This window comes from Lissotriton helveticus, chromosome 10 (genome assembly GCF_964261635.1).
Source record: "Lissotriton helveticus chromosome 10, aLisHel1.1, whole genome shotgun sequence".
Lineage (NCBI taxonomy): Eukaryota > Metazoa > Chordata > Amphibia > Caudata > Salamandridae > Lissotriton > Lissotriton helveticus.
In genome coordinates, this window is record NC_136071.1 from 206,513,031 (window position 1) to 206,535,434 (window position 22,404).

The 22,404-nt window shown below is 40.4% G+C and overlaps 1 protein-coding gene across 1 annotated transcript in view; it reads left to right on the forward strand.

Moving 5' to 3' along the window:
- The first annotated feature begins 13,354 nt into the window (after positions 1-13,354).
- Positions 13,355-22,404, forward strand: part of BHLHA15 (basic helix-loop-helix family member a15) — a 112,355-nt gene continuing 103,305 nt past the window's right edge. The window contains exon 1 of the mRNA XM_078665165.1: positions 13,355-13,691. The gene's annotated coding sequence lies outside the window, so the exon portion shown is untranslated. The remainder of the gene's footprint in view (positions 13,692-22,404) is intronic.

The following is a 22,404-nucleotide window of genomic DNA, read 5'->3' on the forward strand; positions in this document are numbered from 1 at the left end:
TTCACACTACCCTAATATGCCCTTTTTCTTTTCCCAACATCGTGCTCGGGACGCAGTGCTGGGTAATGGCAGACACAATAGAAAGATTTCTGTGGCAGCCTTCTAAATCCGATTGCCACAGAATTGAAAACCAGCAACCAGATTTGCGAATCCACAATTGGCGACAGGAGAAAAAGCTACCTAGTCCAATGGTGTCCCTTTATCATTTTTTTATTTGATTCACACATCCTTTAAGGATTCGCATATCCACAAAGGATCCACAAATTAATGGTCCACACATCTCTAAAGTTAACCTCCCTATTCCTGACTGGACCACTTTTTAAAAGATAATTTCTCAAACTAAAGAACAGATTTACATTCAAATCAAGTAATGGCATTTCCTTGAGTAATGTTCTATTTACATGCAAGGTTTGGTTTAATGACATTCAGCCATTTTGTTTCTGAATCAAAGAGCAAAGATTCCTAAGGAAGTTAAAACGCGGCATGTTACTCCCCCGTGTATTTTATGCCCCTGCTTGAGGAATGAGTATGAAACATGCTGTGAAGAATCCAAAGTGGATTTAGCTTTTTTTTTTTTTTAAAGTTTAATACACATTAGTTTTACAGTTATTAATAAGCAAAAAACGCCTTTTAATTGAAAATCTGACTTAATCACACCTTCAATAGTTCAGATGAGGGCTACCGGTACTCCACTTTAACTCAACTTCAACCAACTTTATTTCAGTTCAACGAACCATAAATGTGCACAGTGCAAAATAATCAGAATTACATAAAACATGATATATGCAGATCACAGGTCATAGCAGTATAAGTATATAAAACAACTACATGTCAAAATGCGACCACAATACTAAGACAAAAACTGAACGGACAAAAACCTCAGAAAAAAGTTCTTGGAAGTGGGCTCATTAAGGGTCCACTTTGTCACCCGTGTTACCTATATTATTTTCTAGTATGGGCCGCCCAGCAATACTCACTAAAATAGGTGGGGTAAAAATGTGCACTGCAATGATTGAAAGAAAAATTTCAAGCAAAAAAAACATAAATGGATGTCATAATACTGATACTAATCTGATACAATCATAAAAGACATATTCAATTTTGCAATAAAATCATACAAGTACATAAAAGAATTCATCAAGATAACGAAAAGTAAATGAATAGGGTTATACGCAATACAGTATCGCTGGTAATGTCCCCTGTCGTACAGCTTTATGAGCTCCCATAAGAAAGATTAATATGTTATAACAAATTAACTACAAAAGTTGTAGAAACAAAAAAGCTGGCCTGACCTGATCAAAGGAATCAATTAAAACAAGAGGTTTTAAAAATTTGTGACAGAGCTGTTCAAACAAAGGACATATCATCAGGATGTGCAAAGTATCACATTTAAAAGACAAATTACAGGAAAAGTATGGAGGATCGGTATACTTATACCTTGTTCCCTCCGGATACAACAAGTGATGAAACAGACCCAACCTAACAGTACTCTTTTGAGGACCGGTACTTGTTTTGTCTCAGCAGACTTTGTCCCAGAGCAAGAAGCGGACAGTCTCACAACGGGAAAGAAGAAAGAAGAGGCTTGAGGTGGAATCCTGACTATGCAGCCTTGATATTCGGCAAGAAGACATTCAAACGCACCGGATTCAGGCTTCTGAGCAAAACTTTGGGCCCATCACTTATTCTTTTACAAACTAAGCAATGCTACCGCCTCTGTTATTAGTGTCATTTTGATGACTTAATGATTGAAATTAAGCAAGCACCGTGAACTCTGTAGTAAAATAAAACATGAGATTCTATTGCGTGAAAAATGATTCTGCAGTTTTCAAACTTTCTCGAACCTTGTGCTGTTCCATTATTTGAACTGAACAGGCTTTTTAAAATTGCCTTTGTTTTATCTACAAGCAGTGCACCATGTGAAAAAAAGGTTTCTCAGCACTAAAGTTAATCAAGTAATTTCTGTGCACGACAGAGGAAAGGAGGTCCCATCCACTTGAGTATTTAAAGTCAAACTTGCAGCCCAAATCTATATGGATACTGTCAGCTGCGGCTCTTCGGATATGGCGAAGGAGCGCCCGCTGCCCTCCCCGCTGAGAGCCAGCAGAGGTAAACATAGCGCCTTGAGACCTTGCGGTGATCTGTGCGCTATATAAGAATGTATGACTATGACTATGACTATATAACCATTTTATTATCATTTTATTTTTCTCATGGTGCTAGAGCCTGCTGAGAATAGGGCAGGGCGGGCCATGATGACAGGAGAGGGAGGAGTACTGCGCACTGTAAGTGCGGATGTTTGTGTGGCTGGCTGTCTAAGGCTGGCCAAACTGACATGCGCATTTAGAGCTGTGCTGCACAGCCAGGTGGAGAAGAGGCACACCCTCCCAGGCCCTGAATGAGCATTAAACCAGCCCGCTCAGGCCAATCACAGTGCTGCGCTCATGCTGATGAATAGTATTACCAGCAAGAGAGTAGCATCTTGATGGGCGTCTGGCTGCCTGCACAGTGTGCACTAGCCCCTGGGGAATCAGGAGTTGGGACCAGAGCAGAGGAACACTGAGACGGCGGGCGGCAGTGGCAGGTAAGTACTTTTGTTTTTTATTTTGTTATTTTCCCCCACCCCCCACACCTCTCCTCCCTGACACACCACTTAACATTAATAGCAGCTGCCACCGGATACTGTTATTGAAAGATTTGCAGCAATCCACAAGAATACCTATTTACTCTTAATCTTTTGCAAACACTGCACTTATACAGTAACTGAAAAACACTCAATATAGTTTCATAGAAATCTTTTGCAAAGTATTGCACAAAGCATGTAACAAGTAACTTGACCATATATGAAGGATGCCCAACTGCGATGTTTGGTTTAAATCTGTGCTTTGATATGCTTTGAAGCATGCTCATGATAAAAAAATTAAAATACAATAATAAATACCTATAAATAAGTGCAACATGTATTTTTAACATACAAATAAGCCGTAAATCTCCATGTGAGGATAAAAGTTTCAGAATATGTTTTCTCCCTTGGAACTTCTTTGCAACACTAGACAACACCAGACAACAAATTATGTGTTCCCAATTATATTGACCAATTATTGTTATGCATTATTTCTTTGAATTTTGCAGAGAAACACCATGTATAATTGTAATTAAATTGTGTAGTTTGTAAATTTGTACTGATGAATTTACTCTATCCAACATGTGATTACCTAAAATGTTTAAATGTGATTGTTTATGCAGCATGTACTTAAATGCATGTGCTTAAACTCATCATGATTGCCTGTTGAAGGTCGCCCCACCCGTTTTATTGTGCCGCCCCCTAGAATCACTTTTTAGACGTGCTGCTGCCTAAGTACAACACGATAGGTGTGACAGGCATAGTTCTAGTGCTCACTGTCACATAGAACTCAAGCAGCAATTCCCTGACAAGGCCAAAAAGGCTGAAGCTGGTCTGGAATTGCTTGTGAGTGTGTCTGAAGGGGGCCTAGCTGAGAAGTGTGGACTTGACGGTTCCTAGTGGAGCAGAAACAAGACTTACTTGCATTTGGCTGTTCTCTCTCCAGACTAGCATAGTGGTCATAAAAGGTAACTATGAATACCCCTGGGTAATTACCACTCTTCGATATTAATTCAAGCATTAATTCAAGCATTCCACCTATCACTTTTTGTTTTTCTAGGTATCTCAGATTGAGCAAAAATAGCCAGTGTGACTACTGCCAGTCAAGTTTTCCTGCGCTAGGTACTTCATCCTAAATAATGTTTTGCACCGTTCATCTCTCTAGAAACAATTTTTACAACAAAAATGTGTCTGTCTGCAGGCCTAACCCACTTTTCAGCAGAGGAGAAGTTTCTGTAATGATGTGCATAGGACAGGGTCGGATTGGTAAGGCGGACAATCGGGCAATGGCAGAGGGTCCGGTATCCTAGTTCCAGCTGTGGGCTACTTTTTTGGGCAGCATCGGGCCCGATTTGGGCAGTGTCGCTGCTGTTCGGATTCCGCCAGCGGCCCAGTGGGTGCCTGAGTGGCTTTTCTGGAGGCAGATGGGCCTCTATTACCTCCCTTTTACCAACGGGTGGAGGTATCACTCCCTTTCTCTCACCAGGCCACCCATTAATGTATGCAGATTGAGCAGGGTAGGAGGGCCTGAGCAGAAGTGGCCTCGCTTGTATTCAGGTGTGGTTAACCAGTGTGAACTAATCCGTGCTTTTTTTTTACTGAAGTGAAGTGAAAAAAACATGCCTCTATCAGCGACCCTGGCCCTCCTTCTTTTCATAATACTTTGCCAAAGCAGTGTTTTGTGGAACGGCAAAACGCAAATGTGGGCCACTTTTCTTTTGGGTGCCCGAACCTAATTTTGATCCCAATCCAACCCTGGCATAAGAGATAAATAGCACCCTTGACAGGAACCCAAACTGCCCAAGTACAGTTTCTACTTAATATACAGTGGCTTATTGTTCTGTTTTCCAACTGCTGATAGGTTGAAGAAAATATTCCATTTGTCTTTAATTATATGTATTTGTGCTGCCTGTTTATTTCATTTAATATTTTATTTAGCTCAAAAATGTACCTTGTTCCCTTATTGTTCAGAGTCCAAAAACGCATAAACTACCACTGGAAGCCTACAATTGTCAAATCTTTACTTAACAATCTAACTCTAAATCCATCAGACCCAAATAACTACCAGCCTACCTCATTACTTCCATACCAAGGATAATATTGGAGAAATTAGCCTGTGTCCAACTTCAAAGTTTTGAAACTGGTCAAGTGGAATATTCACCACGGACTTCCTTCTTTACTGAAGGCTATAGTATCAGACATGGGAAATCCTGCTGAAATTCATTCAGATCAGATTTGATGCACACCTTATACACATCAGGGAAAGTTTATTTGGATAAATGTATCCACTGCAGGAAGTGCTATGGAATTTTGGACTTTTATTTAACAATTCATTTGCTTGTTTTGCTATTATTGTTAACAAGAATTGATTTCAAATTATTGCTCTTCATTATTCTCTTTTATTTTTTAGTAAACTCTCTCTAGGTACTTAACTTTATGGGGTCACTGAAAGTCAAGGGAGCCAATATGAGTTAATTTGAGTAGTGTAAATGTGAGTCTATTAGTTGAATTGAATATGTTAATGGAGGGATAGAAGAGTCTAGAAAATGTTATTTGGGAGTTCAGAGTAGTAAGATGAGACTTGGAATTAGTGAAAGGGGAGATGGAGGAGGTAAGAGTCTCTAGAAAGAGATCAGGGAGATCATAGCAGTAAGATGGAGTTTGGGATGAGTTAAAGGAGAGATGGAGGAGGGACGAGCCTCTAGAAAGGGATTAGGCAGATCATAGTAGTAAAATTAGGTTTGGGGTGAGTCAAATGGGGGATAAATGAAGGAAGAATTTAGAAAGGGTTAGTTTGGAGATCATAGAAATAAAATTAGTTTTGGGTGAGCCAAGGAGGGATGGAGGAGGGAAGATTCTTAAAAAGGTTATCATAGTAGTAGAATGAGGTTTTGGATGAGTCAGAGAGTGGAGGTAGAGTATATGATGAGCGAGGAATAGGGTAAGACAGAGTAGTGCATTGGAGATAGTGAAAGGGTTTTTTTGTTCTTTTTTTCTACTACAGCAGGAGTAAAGTAATAAATATATAGACACAAGACTAAATAGAAAGGGTATACATAAACTCAGACTTTCAAGTGTTGCTGTGCTTAAAGCTAACTTATTTGTGTATTTTTATAACTCAATTCCTTTTTTAATTTATATTTTCCCCGATATTTCAATAGTGAAGCACTTGTAGATAAAATAGATATGATAATATGTACATATTGTAATAGATAAATAAAACAGAGAATCATAAACTTCTAATCAAATAACTTCTATAAAAACTATGCAGAGACCTATAAACATGGTAAGCATAGAATTATGTATTTATTTAACCATAAGTAACATAAGTAATGCATACATTTGTTAAGCAGACCTAATGAATATCTATGTATATTAAAAACCATAGTTGTTATATATATATTTGTTTAAAGAAATACGCCTATCTAGATAGATATTTATAATCAAATTATAAATGTTCACGTACACAGGGATATGCTGTAAATTAGTGTTTGAGTATGGTGGTTATCTAGGAAAGAGACAGCCCTTGAGTAGCCTTCTGAAGATAACATAGTTATCCATGATTCTTATGTTTGAGTGTAATGAATTGCATAGTTTGGCTGCTTGAACATAGAATGATGTACCACCTTAAGTATTTTTCTTGTATGGTGTTGTTTTGAGGTGAGGTGCCAATCTTGAGAAGACATTCTTTTGTTGAATGTATTTGATGATTTTATTCCTGGTGGAAAGTGGTCCTGTTCAATGTATTGCTTTGTGGATGATACAAAGCAGATTATAGGTGGATCTTCTGGCAACCAGTAACCAATGTAGGGCCCTCAAGGCAGGGGAGACGTGGGCTTGCGGCTTTACATGTAGGAGTAGTTTGGCAGCAGATTTCTGAGTCTGTTGTAGTCTTTTCATAGTTGATAAAGATGATCCATGCTAGAGGCCATTGGCATAATCATATATAGACAGAACAAGAGCGATAGTAGCCTGGACCTTGTGTGGAAATCCCATGTGGGGGAAGATGCGTCACATAGTTTACATAGTAATGAAGCTTGATCTTTCTCATTTGTCCACTTGAGCATTCATTGATAACTCGGAGCCCATGGTAATTCCAAGGTTTCTTAATTCCTTAAATACTTTAGGAGGTGGTCCCAGATCGTCAGGCCAGGAGCAGAGTGGGTCATGTTTCCAGTTGCCACATGTGAGTATTTCAATTTTGGAAGCATTCAATTTGACAAGGCTCCATATCATCCTCTGATCAACGTCTCTGAGGCAATTGAAGATGTTTGAGTTTCCAATGTCTTTGGGGCTTTCCAGTTTAAGGAGTATTTGTGTGTCGTCTGCATAGTTATAGAATGTGAACTGAAATTCATTGACCATTGCTGGTAATGACGTCATGTAGATATTGAAAAGCATGTGTGAGATGATAGAGCCTTTAGGGACCCCTGCTTTTGTGAAGTACGGTTTCAATGAAAAAGTAGAAGTATGGATGGCATTTGTTATGAACTTAAGACAGGATGTGATCCAGTGGAGAGCAGTCTCCTCTATGCCAGCTTTGTAGAGTCTTTTTATTAGGATGTAATGGTCAACTGTGATGAAGGCAGCTGAGAGGTCCAAGAGAAGTAGTACAGAAAACCTGTTCCAGTTTACTGTATTTTTAATCCCATATGGCGATGAGGGCAGACTCTGTGTCTCTGCCTGGGTGGAATACAGTTTGCTAGTCTGAAAGTGTGGAGTTATCTTCACTGAATCATGACATCTGGGCTAATGCTGCTCTTTCTATCAGTTTGCCCTGGAAAGGTCCATTTGTAATTGGTCTGTGTCAGAAAACATGCTGGTCCAGTTTTGTTTTCTTTAACAATGGCCGTTTGCGTACATTTTTTAAGGTCTTCTGGAAAGATTCCTGTAGTTAAAGAATTATTGCTGATTATTCTTAGTGGTGTGGCAGCAGAGGTAGATAAAATAATGTTTTTGAAAATTTGTGGTGGAAAAGGGTCGGAAGGGCAGCCGAAAGCCTATTTGCTTTGACCAGTTCCATAAATTCACTTTGTGGTATTTGTTTGAAGGAATGCAGAGGCTGGGTTAGCCTACTCTTGAAAGGAATTTTGGGAAATTGGTTGGTGCTGGTGGTTTTCTTTTGTTTTAAGTAGAAGTCCAACATGTCTGCTTCACTTATGTAATCGCTTGCCAGTTTGTCAGTGAATTCTTGAGTAATGCCTAAGTCCTTCTGTGCATTTAGGTTTATGAAATTCTGTGAGAATTTTATAAAATTCTTTATTTGCACATTTACCATTTGAATTCTGTATAAATAGCACCATTTTTTTTAGCTTTTTTTATTATTGATTTATATATTCTGTTACATTTGTAGAGGTAAAGTCTGTCTTGGTTGCTGTTTGTTTTGAGCCAGGTGTGTTGCAGATTTCTAATTTCCTGTTTTATCTATTTTAGTTCTGAATTTCTCCATGGTCCTTGTTTTATTTTGTCCTGTTTTGTTGTTCCAAGTGGTATTTGAATATCAATATCTTCAAATCAATTACCCACGGTAAAATCTCCCCTGTCTTATTTCAAACAACATTATGGCTCATTCATAAAGCTTACTGGACACCAGCATGTTTTCACTCACAACACTTCCGTTCAGACCCAGCCTGTTGGAATTGCAAGGAAGAAATAGGTGAACTTAGCCCACCTTATTCTCCACTGCAAGGCCTTGACAAAGTTTTGGGATAAGGTTGTCACGTTCTTATCTATTCTTTTTGAGAGCCAACTAAAAAGAGAATTCTCTTTCCTAATTGCAGGTTTCCTTAGCACTGAAATAGAAAACCAAGCAGATAAAGCGCTACTGGATCTCCTACTCACCTCTGAAATAAATGTTTTCCTAGATAACTGGAAGGGCCCACACAAAGCCTCCTTCAAAGGTTGGCTTAGTTAGATCATCCATATTAGAGACACAGACAACATCGCTCTCCCACAGTCTCCTTGGAGATCGCCGATTAGACATATCTGGGACAAACTAGATAACTATTTCGCCACAAATAAACCGCCATGACATGCTGTTAGAGTCACTTAACTGGTTCTCCCTTACTCACAGTATGACTCTTACAACCACTGAATCTCATAAGTTGTCCTTTATCTCTTGAATCTGCTTACACCAGATCGCACGTATGTTTATATACAAATCATGCTTGGGGTATTATTCCACACTTGCTTAACTCTACTCTCCCTTTACTTATGTCTGTACAACTACCCGTTTCTTAGCTGATTCACAGACATTCAGGACACACATTGTTTGATTTGTATTATTTTATATATTGATTTTGTATTATAATTTGCTATCTGTTTGTAAATGTTTCTTCTATTTTTATTACTAGCATTGGACCATACCTTTGCAATCTGTTATTGTTGTGTAACGTCACCAATTTACAAAAATTCTGGTATTATAGCCTGTTTAATCTCTTCGATGCGTCGGACGGCCCCGGACGACCGACGCAACTGTGGGAGTGTGCGTCGGACGGCCGGTGGCTGTCCGTTCTGTGCATGCATCAAATTCAGCCGCACAGCGGTGGAATTTGCGCCGCGGCGAAGAGGATCATTTCTAAAAATCCTTAATAAAAATCATCAAATAACGCGGGTCACAACTCATTGATCATGTCATCATTTTCTTTGATCTTAATTGAAGACAATAGTTAAACACAGGGCCTGCGGGCATAAAAATCTAGTTTTATGTTGTTTTGTGTCCCATCCATTGTTTACTGAGACGGATTCCTGACGAAGGCTCAGCCGAAACGTGCTTAGTGTCAACAACCCGCCAGCTTTTGTCCATTGTTTAGTCATTCGCATTGAGCACTATCTACAAAGAATATTCATGGTTAACTTAATGATGTGATGTAAAAGTAAAAAAGAAGCAATAAGATTGATTAATGTAGTATATATGCAAATATCGATGTATTCACTGCGAATTTGGGCACTTGCGAAAACATATTGTAAAAAATTATTTTAAACTATTTAAACAAAAGATTGAAATTAAATGTATATATATTCATCTTAAGAAATGAAAAACGTTTTATAAAAAAATGATGAATAAACAGTCAATAATAATAAATATGTCATGTCGTATATGTGTCATAAACACACATGTAATTGCGTTATTCACTCCCTAGATTTTTTTGACTGCACATATAGACTTAATGAGATCTGCCTAGATATCTTTTCCCAGTTTATAACAGCTATTCCACCTTCTTTTTAACCTATACGATTTTGTGTGATAGTTTGATAGACGGGAGGAATGGCTTAATGCAACACTGGAGCCATGTGATCTCCCAACTATGATTCACTTATGAAGAGTAAGTCAGGTTGTGGGTCAGTGAGTAGGTCATAGATGTGATGTTTGTTTTTAGAAAGTGATTCAGCATTTATTAGTAGGCAGTTTAGAGATTGTGTTTTGGTGGTGGTGGTGTGACTTTGTTTTCTAGAAGTTTAAGCAGTATTTTTTAACTTGTAGCAGGTGTGTCATTAGTGCTGGTATTAACTGTATGAGAGTATCAATAGTGTTGGTTTTCTTTATCGTATTACTCGTCCAGCAGGCTTAGAAGGCATTTTGTTGGGTCTGCATGTTTAGGTGGTGGAGATGGTGGTTGAGAGTGAGATGGTGAGCTGTGTTGTTTTTGCTGATAGCCTTGTGTAATACACATGGAGATGCGAAGTTGTGAAGAGTGGCATGATGTTTAATTGTTTTTTGCATCTGTTTCGGGTGAAAGGTGTATGGGTTAGGGGTGGTGGTGAAGCATGTGTGTCATGTTCTAAGGCTCTAAATTGTGCAATGGATGAGAGGCAGTTGAATGAGAATTGTTGTGTTGGCATATTTGTGGTAGGTGTTGATGAAGATTGAAAATTGGGACTAAAGATGGTTTAGGATGTGTATTTTGTGTGCAGTCATGAGGGTGGGAGTGGGTGTATGATTATAATTTGTAACGGAATGTATTATGAAATTGCGTGTGTGAGAGATTTTGATATGCTTGTCTGTGTGCTATGTTTTGTTTTTGTGGAGTAGTGAGAGGAGATATTGATGTAGTGGTTTTCTGAGAAGGATATGTGCATAAAGTACTGTTGGTGAGTGGAAGTTGAATGGTAAAGGGAGCGATGTGTTTTGGAAAATAGTGTATGTGGTGTGTAGGAGGGGATAGACAAGAGTTATGTGTTTTTGTGATAGATTTGATTGCTAGAAGAGGTAATATGTGTGGTGGAGTGAAGTGTAATGATTGCTTAGTTGTGTGTTTTTGGTCAAAAGCAGCAGATGGTGTTGGTGGATATGATGGAAGTCTGAGTCTAGGTTTGCTGATGAACAAAGAGGTCTGTTAGGAGCAATTAGAAGGTAGAACTGGTGTTTTGTATGATGGATTAAAGTTAAGTATAATGTGGTTTTGTGTTGTGTGGATTTGTTAGTGGTATAGGACAGAGTAGTGTTTTGTGTAAGAGTGAAGGTGCCATTTTATGGTAGTTGGATATAGAAGGGCATTTAGTTGTGGTTTGTGGGGTTATGTAGTGATTGATGAGACACTGAAATGTGGATAGGGTTTGTTTGAGGTAAGTAAGTAGTTTGCATGTGCTGAGAGGGTGTTATTATGTTTGTGGATTGCTTAAGGTTTCTAGTGAATGGTGAAAGTGGCAGCATTTCTGGCCCTAGGCCCAACCTGCCCCGAACATGCCCAAACAGGCAACTGCCCTGGTCCTCTCTGGCCTTAGCCGAGGCACCCTGAGCCCTAAGCCTAAATAGCCTTAGATCATGTGACCTTTGGCCAAAGGGAACCCTAGCCCTAACCAATCATAACTCTAAGCCCTAGAGCCAATGAGAGACCTGGACTTAGGAACCAATTACAGCCCTAGCCCTATTAGCCAATCAAAACCCAAACCCTAAGCTCTAAGTCTAATAAAAACCCTACTCAAGAAATCAAAATGGGGAGTGAAGAGGAATAGTGGTAGAATCGTTCTCCTCTAAATACTGTTTCTCAACACAAAGATTCTACCGTTATATCGCTTAATGCTCTTCAAACCTTGAAGGTTCTAGTCATAACGATGGTGTAGAAAAGATGTTGATGCAAAGGCACCTTCTCGTTTTTGTTTGATGGGGAATCCTTTTGGAATTGTAAAATACCCCTCACACACTGAAACCTGATTCAGTGTCATGCTTCATCATTGGGATCTTCCTGTCCCTCTATGGGGCGGGCCGTGCTAAGACCTACGTAGACCCGGGAGCACATGTGTTCGTGATAGAAGTTATGTGTAGTGCATGGGGAGGTAGGGTCGTGAAAAATAATGGTGCAAAAATGAAAAAGTTCCCTGGCTAGTGGAAAAAATAACTTTATTTCCTTCCCTAGCTGGAAACAGTAAAAATGGGGAAGTGTAGATGGTGTACCGTAATGCATCACTTCCTACAGGGTCATTCACGACCCATACCTCCCCATGCACTACACTTAACTTCTGTTTGCGGATGCTCAGGAAATGTCTTCCCCTCCTGCCTCTGGACCACAGGAAGACAGTTGTCCAAGCCCTTATTGTTTCTAGACTGGACTAAGTTAATGTTCTATATTTGGGCCTCCCGGAATACCTACTGCTTTAAGGCACTGGCGCACATTACCTCAGAAGGAGAGTCATACACTACGACCCCCGCAGAACCTTGAGGTCATCTTCACTGCATCTGTCCCCAAGATATGCTGCACCCGTACAGGAGGTCGCTCTTTCTAAGTGCAGGTTGCACGCGCCTGGAAACCTCCTGCCGGGTCCAGGCAGTTGACAGACTTACTTACCTTTAGGAAGATGCTTAAAACCTGGCTCTTCCATCATTTACCTTAAGTCTCCCCCACCCTTTAACCCCTTCTCCGCAGCACGAAATTCGCTGCGGCGTGGGGGGTGGGGGTGAGCGCGGCATTTCCATTCTCGTGACGGAACCATGCCGTCATGAGTCACGGGGGGAGTGTACTCATGACGGCGTGGTACCGTCACGGCCCCGCCCATTCATTAATTCGCTCGTACAGGCGGGGAATTAATGCCGCGTGGGCGAAGCGGCAGCCGCTTGACGGAACCATGTCGTCATGAGCACACACCGCCCGTGACTCATGACAGCGTGGTTCCATCATACGCACGCAAGGGGTTAAGGACATCAGCAGCTAGTTTTGAGGTTCTCTAGCGCCGGGAGACTCTTTCTGAGTAGTTGTGTGCTTTATACATACTTCTCATTCATTCATTCATTCATAGGGGTCAGCCAAGCTGGGGGCCACAGAATTTAACAGATCATTGGAGGAAGCCCACAGACCAAAAGCTTCTCTGTGTATCTATTTTATATATGATTTGGAAAAAACAGACTGGCAAAAAGCTAAACCTGGCATTAATGTTAAGGTTACTAAATGACTCCATGTCACCAGGGAGACAAGAATGTTGGGAGTTGTATTCCTGGTTCACCTCAAAGAAACCAACTGCACAAACATGCCTGAAACAATGCTTTGAAAAAGAAAGGTCGGTACTGGAGCACGGTGTTCCTGGCGACACAGAGTCAATTGCTAACCATACTGTACTAGGCATTTGCACAAATCTCACTAAAGAGTGATCTCAAAAGTACATTGAAAGTTTGATTGAAATAACCAATTCATATGTGGAAGATTAAGAACTGGCACAATCCCGCGAGAGAGGACACATGACCTTTAATTTTCCACCCAACCGGCTCTTTTATTTCCGCGTGCTGACAACAGGGAAGCCAGAGCAGCTCGGGGAGAAAAGGAAGCAGCCCAGCTCAAACAATGAGCGTCAGATATGTTTGCATAGGGGGGCCGTTGCTTTTGCGAGAAAAAAAAAAGCACACCCGGAGCAGTCTTTGCATCGGGGATGCTGCCAGGCTCCGCCCTAACCTGGCTCGGCACTAAAGCAACGTGTACCAATACCCTGGCAGGGAGCCGCTAACAGCAGCCCTGCTCCCAGAACTCGCGCATGCTGCTGCTGCGCGTGCAGAGGCCGGGACCCCCAGCACGCAGCGCGAGCCAGCAGCCAGTGGAGGCGCGTGCGGGACAGCAAGCGGCACGCGAGCCTTGCGGAGCACGAGGTAGGTTCTTCCTGCGGGGTGGGGCTTGCAGGGTCCTGGCTCCCCTCAAACCACTTCAGAAAGACCGTATTGCCAAGAGGCGAAGGTCGGAGCTTGGCGAGAATAGCATTTCATTTTCCCCACAATTTGAACGAATGAAATGAACTCCTATACATATATTTTTTTTTATTGCCCATATCTCCTAATTGTTAACTCAGCATAGTGTATTTTACTTGAGCTTTCGGGTCGCGATAGCAGGTCAGTCAGGAGAGAGTTGTTGCGACGTAGACAGTTGTTGTGAGCTTAATTTTGCCACCACACCAACGAAGACACCCTGGTGGGACAGCCCTCGTTTAGGAACCAAAATTGCAGTATGAGCAAGCCCCAAGTTTCAACCAGTCAAAAAATGAACTATTCTTCTCTTCTGTCACGTGAGTTTCACCTGCACACAGGGCTTCCCCTAACCACAGAGGACTTAGAATAAAACTGGCACAGTTGTTTTTTTTACTCAATGTGACATAGCACCGGAGAAGTGGTCTTCAAACATTTTAATACGCGGCCACCTTAGTTAAAAAAAAATCACCTAGCTTTCATGAATGACAAACATATTTTCTCACAATAATTCCTGTAATCGTCAGCTCTGAACATATTCAACTATGCAAACATTGCAGTTATCCATTTAAAATTATGTAAATAGGAGATTGCTAACTTGCGAATGGCAGACACAGCTTTCTCAAAGTGTACAATTTTCCACATTGTAAGATACTTTAAGTGTTGTTTGCACCCCACCTCACCTATACCTACAGGACATGAGTGACAAAAACATTACTGACGCTCCTCTACGGAGTGTCTCGCTGCCACTCTGTTTTGTTTTATAAACAACACAAAACTGTTTGCAACATGATGTTTGCCTTGGTTCCCTATGGGCATAGTAAATGTTACTCTTGTCCGGAACCTGTCACCCCCTGAGATCAATTCAGACACACCAGGGGGGCATGCCTCACAATTTGAAGACCGCTGCTCTTGAATAATCCATTTTAGGGATCTGACCCCTATTTGACCTACATTTTCAGTCAAAACTTTGGACCTCATTTACGAAAACCCTATGGCACTTTTTGCGCTGCCGGAGCATTACTTTCTTGACGCTCCGGTGGCACAATGGGCCGCAGCATATTTACATGGCCACGCAGAGCCACTTTGCGTGGCTTTTCATGACCTTGAAGATATGTGCCCTTTTCATGCAGAAGACTGCGTGAAGGGAGCATTCCATGGGTGTTGCTGTGGCATGTTGCTGTGGCATGGCATCAGAAGGATTCCCAGGTTTACAAGGAATCGTAAAACTGGGAATGCGTCAGATTCTAACGGAACCCCAAGGGTGGAGGTAGGGAGGCGCAACAAGGAGAAATATCCTTATTTCTCCTTGTTTTGAACTCTTTCTATGTGTGCTGCATTCAGGACACAGAAAGAGGAAAACACCTCTTGTGATTATTTTCGTGCAGGAGGATGTCCTTTCGTTCCCAAAAACAATCACCCCCTACAATGCAGGCACCCTTGCACCATGGCATGAGGGTGCCTGCGTTGGCGCATGGCAGCCCAATGTGTGCCAGCTTCGTGGAAAAGGACAAGATACGGCACATTCCTGCCCTTTTCTTTTGACTCAGGGCAGTACAGCAAGATTCCTTGCGGTGCTGTCCTGCTATAAAACCTCGTAAATGAGGCCCTCCACTTTCCTGATCTGACCCTACAAATCGGAGAACTTCACTAGAAAGTTTGTTTTAAATAAGCATACCATGGCCGTTTGTTACAATTTCAATGGCTATACATGCAATAAAGTAACAGAGCAGTGTCAACTTGAGTAGTTTTGGGGCCCACTGTTAGATCAACTTTGAATTATATTTCCAATTTTCTCTAATCTATGCTTGTAAGATGGCACCCAAAACAGTCGAAATATGTTTTTCGAGGGTCCCAAACATCCTTAAAATGAACTGGGTAGAGAAAAAGTCAGTGGTACATTAGGGCAGACAGAAGAAAGGGTAAGAGAGAGAAATAGACAGAGGTAAAAGAGAAATATCAATTTAATTGCAGGCTACTTTATAGGTTGGAGCCCTGGGCAGTTGCCCACTTTGCCCATACCTTAAAATGTCTCTAGCACACAATCTCACGTGCAATAATTGAAAGTTTGACGGGCTATTATAAGAGCCTGTTGTTATTGAAAGCGTGGACAGGTTCTTATTAATAGTCACTATGAAAAAAGTGATACTGTTTCATCAAACCTTTGTTGGAATTAGGGTAAGAATTGTGAGTGTGCGGTATTGTCAGTGTATTTTAGTGCCATAGGAGTGACGCATTTTTTTGCACAACCCTCTCTCTTTTGGCCACAGTGCACTTACGGCTGTGAGAAATGATTGAATCGACGTAGTCTTTAAATCCAGGAAGATGGTTCAGTGAGTTTCTGACGTGTGATTTTTTGACCCCCGCTTAGGAATTTAAATACAGGCATGCATGTCATGTTCATACTTTCATTCTTCTGAGGTAGTTACTATTACAAAAGGATACAGCAGTTTTGCACTTAAGATAGCACATCCGCTAATGGGTACGCAGTGCTTGTGTATTGACAGTGCACGTACTGGTTGCTAAACCCCATGTAACTTTCTGCTTTGAAAGCTACTGAGACTATTGGGTGACCTACCATTACTGGGAGAACTAAACTTAATAGCACTTTTTTAAAGATCAGTATCAGAGTAGCATTGCCAGAGTTACAAGTCCATGTTAAAAAGTGAAACAGATGAAGATAACTACTTTTTAGATATTGTTTGTTTATTATACAACTATCTTGTATTCTTGACATATTGTAGTATTAAATCTCATAGAATAGCCGCCACTTATTTCTTCAACTTACGACTTCCTTAAGGCCCAGACGGAATCTGTGTCTTGGATGGAATGGGTTGATGTATGGAAACACTGGCATCAGGTACAGTAGTGTTCTCTGTGTAGTAGAACAGTGTAGGCTCTAAGTGGGTCCCAGCTCTGAAGGAAATGGTCATCAGTGGTGGTTATTGCTTCGCGGCATGTTTGTTGAATTTGGAGGTATGTAGTATTGGGTGTCAAAGACATACACCCCCAAGATGGTTCAAGGAGTTGAGCACTTGCTGCTAGTATGGGTGTTTATGGTCCTGCATTTCATGAAGTCAAATACCCACCTGCATAGCTAATTCATCCTTTTATCCCACTAAAGTTAATAAATTGAGTACCGCTAAATTAGTAATAAATAAAGAAGGAGATGTAGCCCGTGTCTATAACTAGTGCCTTTGGAACATCAATAACATCGATAACAGGTTTAAATCCCAGCTTTGGCTCAACATCCTGTGATTATGCTCAAATAATGTAATCTCCCTATGCGAAAACAAATTTTAAAAAGGGTGAATCTGTAACGTAAACAGTTGTTTTTAGTATATTGCTTTAGTACTCTTAGGCCAGTTTCGCTAAAAAAAAAATGCAAAAATTTGTATTTATGGGATTTAGAAAATAGCGAAACTGCGATATCATGTGCTTTAGAAAGAACAGATTATTTTGCTTAGCTCCACATCTGCACACCCAATCTTGTCTTGCACAAAGTTAATCACAAATCATGTATCTTTTAAGAAGGAGGTTGGAGAGCCCTATTGAGGAATTTTGGAGGGTGGACCGCTTTCACTGTAAGTGGTACATTTTTGGCAAACAAGGATAGTAACATTGAAAGATTTGTAGGATTCAAGATGTCAACATAGGCATTTTGGGATAAACCATCAATGTTTGGGAAAAGGATGAATTTTAAGCACACAAACCTAGTAGGTTTTCTGTCACAAACTACATTTAGCAAAATCAATGGATTTGCAACCACAAAATTCCTTTTCCTAATTACCAACCCTGTTTTGCCAGTCAGACAACTCAGCAGCCACAGAATTGCATGATCCCAGTGGATCTGTATAATAAATGCAGACAATATAATACAATCATTGACATAAGAAGAAAGGATGTGAAGAGAAAATGGAAGATTCCCATTGTGGGCAATTAAATAGCAGAGAAGCAGAGTTTTAATGTTCTCTAAGATTGGTTAGGGCAGGAAAGGAATAGTGAAATAGGGGATTAAAACTGAAGGATAGACTTTTAGTGGGTCGAAGTGGACAGGTGGTCCTGGGCTATTGTCATGAAGTGACTCCTGATCCTGTCAATAAAAGGTAGGTAATCTTGAACGTATGTAAATCAGTATCTCGTGAGTGGCCATTGTCAACAATCTTCTTATCCCTTCGCAGTGCATTGGTGGGGGAACACTCTTCCACAGAAAACACAACAAAATCACCATCCAGGCCATGGAGAACCACTGGCACCAACGCAGTACTATCCCCTGGATGGTGAGATGTCATGGAGAAGCACTAGGTCAGAGGATGAGGTTATTGCCACACAGATTTCATGCAGTGCAAGGATTCTGCCTCAACCATGAACTACTGATGGACAGGATCAAAGAACATGTGTAATGTTGCAGGCAAGCTGTTTGCCTCTTCACCAGAGATAGGAGGTATTGATGCCTGCCCTACAAAGGTGGGCCGGGCACCAATGCCATTCAAGCAAGATTTTCGAAAACCTGACCTTCAGGCAGTTGTCTATCATGATGGAGCAGCAGGACAGACTATTCCTTCTTGGAGTACATAGTGGTGAGATGATCCCGCTGCACAGACAGCGACTTCGATTCGGTAGGTTTTTCAAATGTACCTTCCAGCTTGAATGCGTATAAGCCCAAAGCTCATGATGAGAGGCAGCTCACAATTAGAGACAGACCCAGGGGTATGTGTCCAGGAACTTTTTAAGGCATTGTGAAAGTTGTAAGTATTTTTCCAGGAACTTCTTGATGTTGACTGTTACATTGCTTCCATTCAACAATATTTAATGCCAGAGATGTTATCGTTTTCATGCAGCTAAAACTGAAGCAGATTTTGTTCAGGCCTCGAAAAACCATAAAAATGTTACAAGACGTGCAGGTCTAGACTTAAATAATCTATTTGACCTAATTATAATGTTCTTGACCCATAAACTGGTTTCAAAATATGTGATCCTGGGAAAATATTTTAATTCACTGAGCCGGCTTTATCATAGATGAGAGCACCTTCAAATACATGAGGTCAGCATGTCTGCTCTACATAAACACTATTTTTTTTATTTAATAGACTTAACTTTTGCTCCATATATAAAACAAATCTAGTCACATACAGGATACATTTGACCGCTGACTTGCCTCTTAGTACATTAACGTCATTGTCATGAGGGCAGGAATGTTTCTCAAATCATGTTTAAACACTATCACTTTTAATAAATACATACCTGAAGCATGACGTGATAGTACACTTATTTGCAATCAGCAGATTTTCCATTGAAATGGCCTCAATATTTCTCACTGACATTTGGTTTTACAGATACAACTATATAGTGTATAATGCTTGGAAATCGAGTTTCTCCAAATATTTTCCATTCTCACATCACCAAGTAAAGTGTTCTGATTTGTGTTGCTCCAACTTAAATCTTTGTTTGCATCACTTCTGAATTACAAGAAAAACCCTGGCATCCTACAGCCTTTTGTTTCACGATTGTCAGACAGCTCACTTGACAAAAACCTCTAACTGTAATAAGAGAAAGAAAAGTACACACAATTTTCCAGGATACAGCAACAATTAGTGAAAAGACAAACTGACATTTGACCTGTCCTTGAACAGAGAGCAAATGTGTCAAGATAAAAATAAGTCCTGAAGGTGTCTTTATTGCTCATTCACTTTCTGAATGAACAGATCACATGTTCCTTCTGGCTCAAATCTGACCTGCCATAGCAAGTAGGCTAGTAGATTTTTCAAGGCCTGTTCTAGTCTGTATAGCTTATTCAAGTAAATCTAGATTGTAAATAGTGGTGCTTCAGTTTTGAAGTAGATTTTAACACCTGTAACAAATTCTGTCACTTGTGAGTAGAAGTGCAGCAGACTTTATTCTCTCCAAAAATATTTTCTGACAGTGATGCTTCCTGATTTATTTTACATGCAAGTGTGACCTCAGAGACCTTGTTTCTCTGATTGGTCCGTATGAGGACATTTCATGATTGCTAACAGGGGAAATGTCTTGTTATAATTGCATTTAATGTATGTGAAATGTTATTACTTGTAAGTTGAACTGAAACAACTTCTACTCCCCTAGTAATCAGAATAGGGACATCTGGTTGCCAACAGCAATACTGCAGCCTTTAATCTCCATGTAGACTGTAGGCAGCTATCTCTTTAGTACAAAAACAGCCTTTCCTTTCTGTACTCTCTGTGTGAGGGAATCTAGTTACTTTCAGTAGTATTGCTGGCTTTAGCCTCAATGCAATGTCTATGAGAATATGTATTCAGAAGAATTGCGGAGCCTACCCCCTTCAAATAAGAGTTAGCACATATAGATGATGACTGTATTTGTTGACGTATGTGATCTCACCAGCATGTCTAGTGTCTTGGATTGAGAGTGCTATAATTTGTAGCCAACCATAATTCTCTAATTACAGTGGCAGATGATTTTGAATCATAATTATATTCCCCTCAACTTAAGTAATTGTTGAAAATGAAGATGTTTTTAATGTTTTTAATAGTGATAGATACTTATTGATATTAGTGCACAAGCATAATGTCACCTAATGAATCATTTTTAGAGACTTTTTGTCTGCTTGTACCCCTGCCCGGTGTATCCACTGACATCGCTTTTGGTGCATTTATGACATTATGCGCATATGGTATAGTCATAGGCCATGCCTTGTGCCCAGCATCCCTGCTGGAGCGTTTCATGGACAGAGCCTGTGGTAATGCTCAACGTGCACAGGACATGAACCTCAGAATGGCTGCATTCTCCTCTAGATTTGGGGAGTGATTCCATCGGCTTCACTGAAACCTACCACATTGTTTATACAACAAGGTTACGTGAACCCAATGAGGTGGCTCATGACCCACAAAATGGCACATTGGCTGAAAAAGAGCCCCACTCAATCAGTTTCTGAGTTTAATTTTACATTTTCATTTGTAAACCTGTTTACAGACATAATCTTCCTGGTATCTAGATATGTTGTTTTTCCAAATTTCTCAGGAACAACTCAATTGATTTTATAACAAATTAAGCAGGAGGGTTAGTTTGGATCTTGCTGAGTATTCATTCTGTACATCAGTTTTTGTTGTATTGATGTGAAAAATCTCATAGAGAATTTTGAATAGGACATGTAACCTTAAGGGGTGAGGTGATTCTCAGTTACCACAGGAAGCACAAATTTCGGGTCAGTAAACTTTCTGAAACAAAAATATTCAAACACAAATGACAAGGATGTTAGGATGTTTTTTAGCTCACACAATAAAGCCACCAGAGTGAATTTATATTATTTTACGGTTCTACAGCATATTGTAATTGCATGATTATCAGCCAATCCCTAAACACATGCAAAAGGTTGACAGGATGTCCCCACCGACCTACCAGGGGTCATACTTCATCATAGGATAGCCCCAAGCTCTCCAAAAACTTTAGTTTGATGGAGAGGGACCCTACACCCTGAGATCAGGGACACAATTTTTTCTAGCTTAGGATCCGGGAAATAGATTAAAAACCAATTTGATAACCCAATCTGTTTTTTACTAAGTAGGGTACCACTTGGTATTAGAAATTAGGTGTGGAGTATCGAGGAATTTGTACCCTAACCCCACTATGATGCCAACATGTTGCTGCCTTGCGTCTCAACTGAGTCCATTGCATTCATCAGGACAGATGTTGGATCCTCTTTAAGCATATACCCTTCACATCTACTAATGTACTGGGGACTAACGCTTGTCGCCACCCAACGTTCATAGGTCACTTAGTTATCTGGAAAGCAGTAATAACATATGTGTGTCACCAATATATATATATATGGGAAACAACCTTTACAACGCAACTTTTACAACGCACTACCATTACAACGAAACTTTTACAACGCAACATCCATTACAACTCATGCAATTACAACGCAACCATTACAACGCATGACACTACAACGCACACCACTACAACGCATGTCATTACAACTAAGTCATTAAAACGCATACCATTACAACGCATAACATTACCATCCAACACTTACCCTACTGTTGCACCCCCTGGAGTTAGAATAGTAATTTTTACCCCTACACTATCCAACACTTACCCTACTGTTGCACCCCCTGGAGTTAGAATAGTAATTTTTACCCCTACACTATCCAATACTTACCAAACATGCAATGTAATGTTATGTGTTGTAATGGTATGCGTTGTAAAGGTATTTTGCATTGTAATGGAATGCGTTGTAAATGTAGTTTTTAAAATTTCGTTGTAAATGGCATGCGTTGTAATGGAATACGTTGTAATGGATGTTGAGTTGTAAAAAATGCATTGTAAAGGTATGCGTTGTAAAAGTGTGCGTTGTAACGTCATACATCCTATATATATATATATATATATATATATAATACCCTGCACTTGACTAAGGAGGCACATGTTGCAGGTCAATACTTCTTCCATCTAGAATGGCCAAATTTGTAGTCTATCCTCTATGTTTATGTGTGCCTGAAAGAGGGAGGAGGGCTATATATTCCTACAATGTCATGGTGCCAAAACAGATTGACAAAGCCTGCTGCGCAGGCGAAACGCGCCTCTCCTTTTCTGCAGGGTCGTGGGCGACCTGAACAATAAT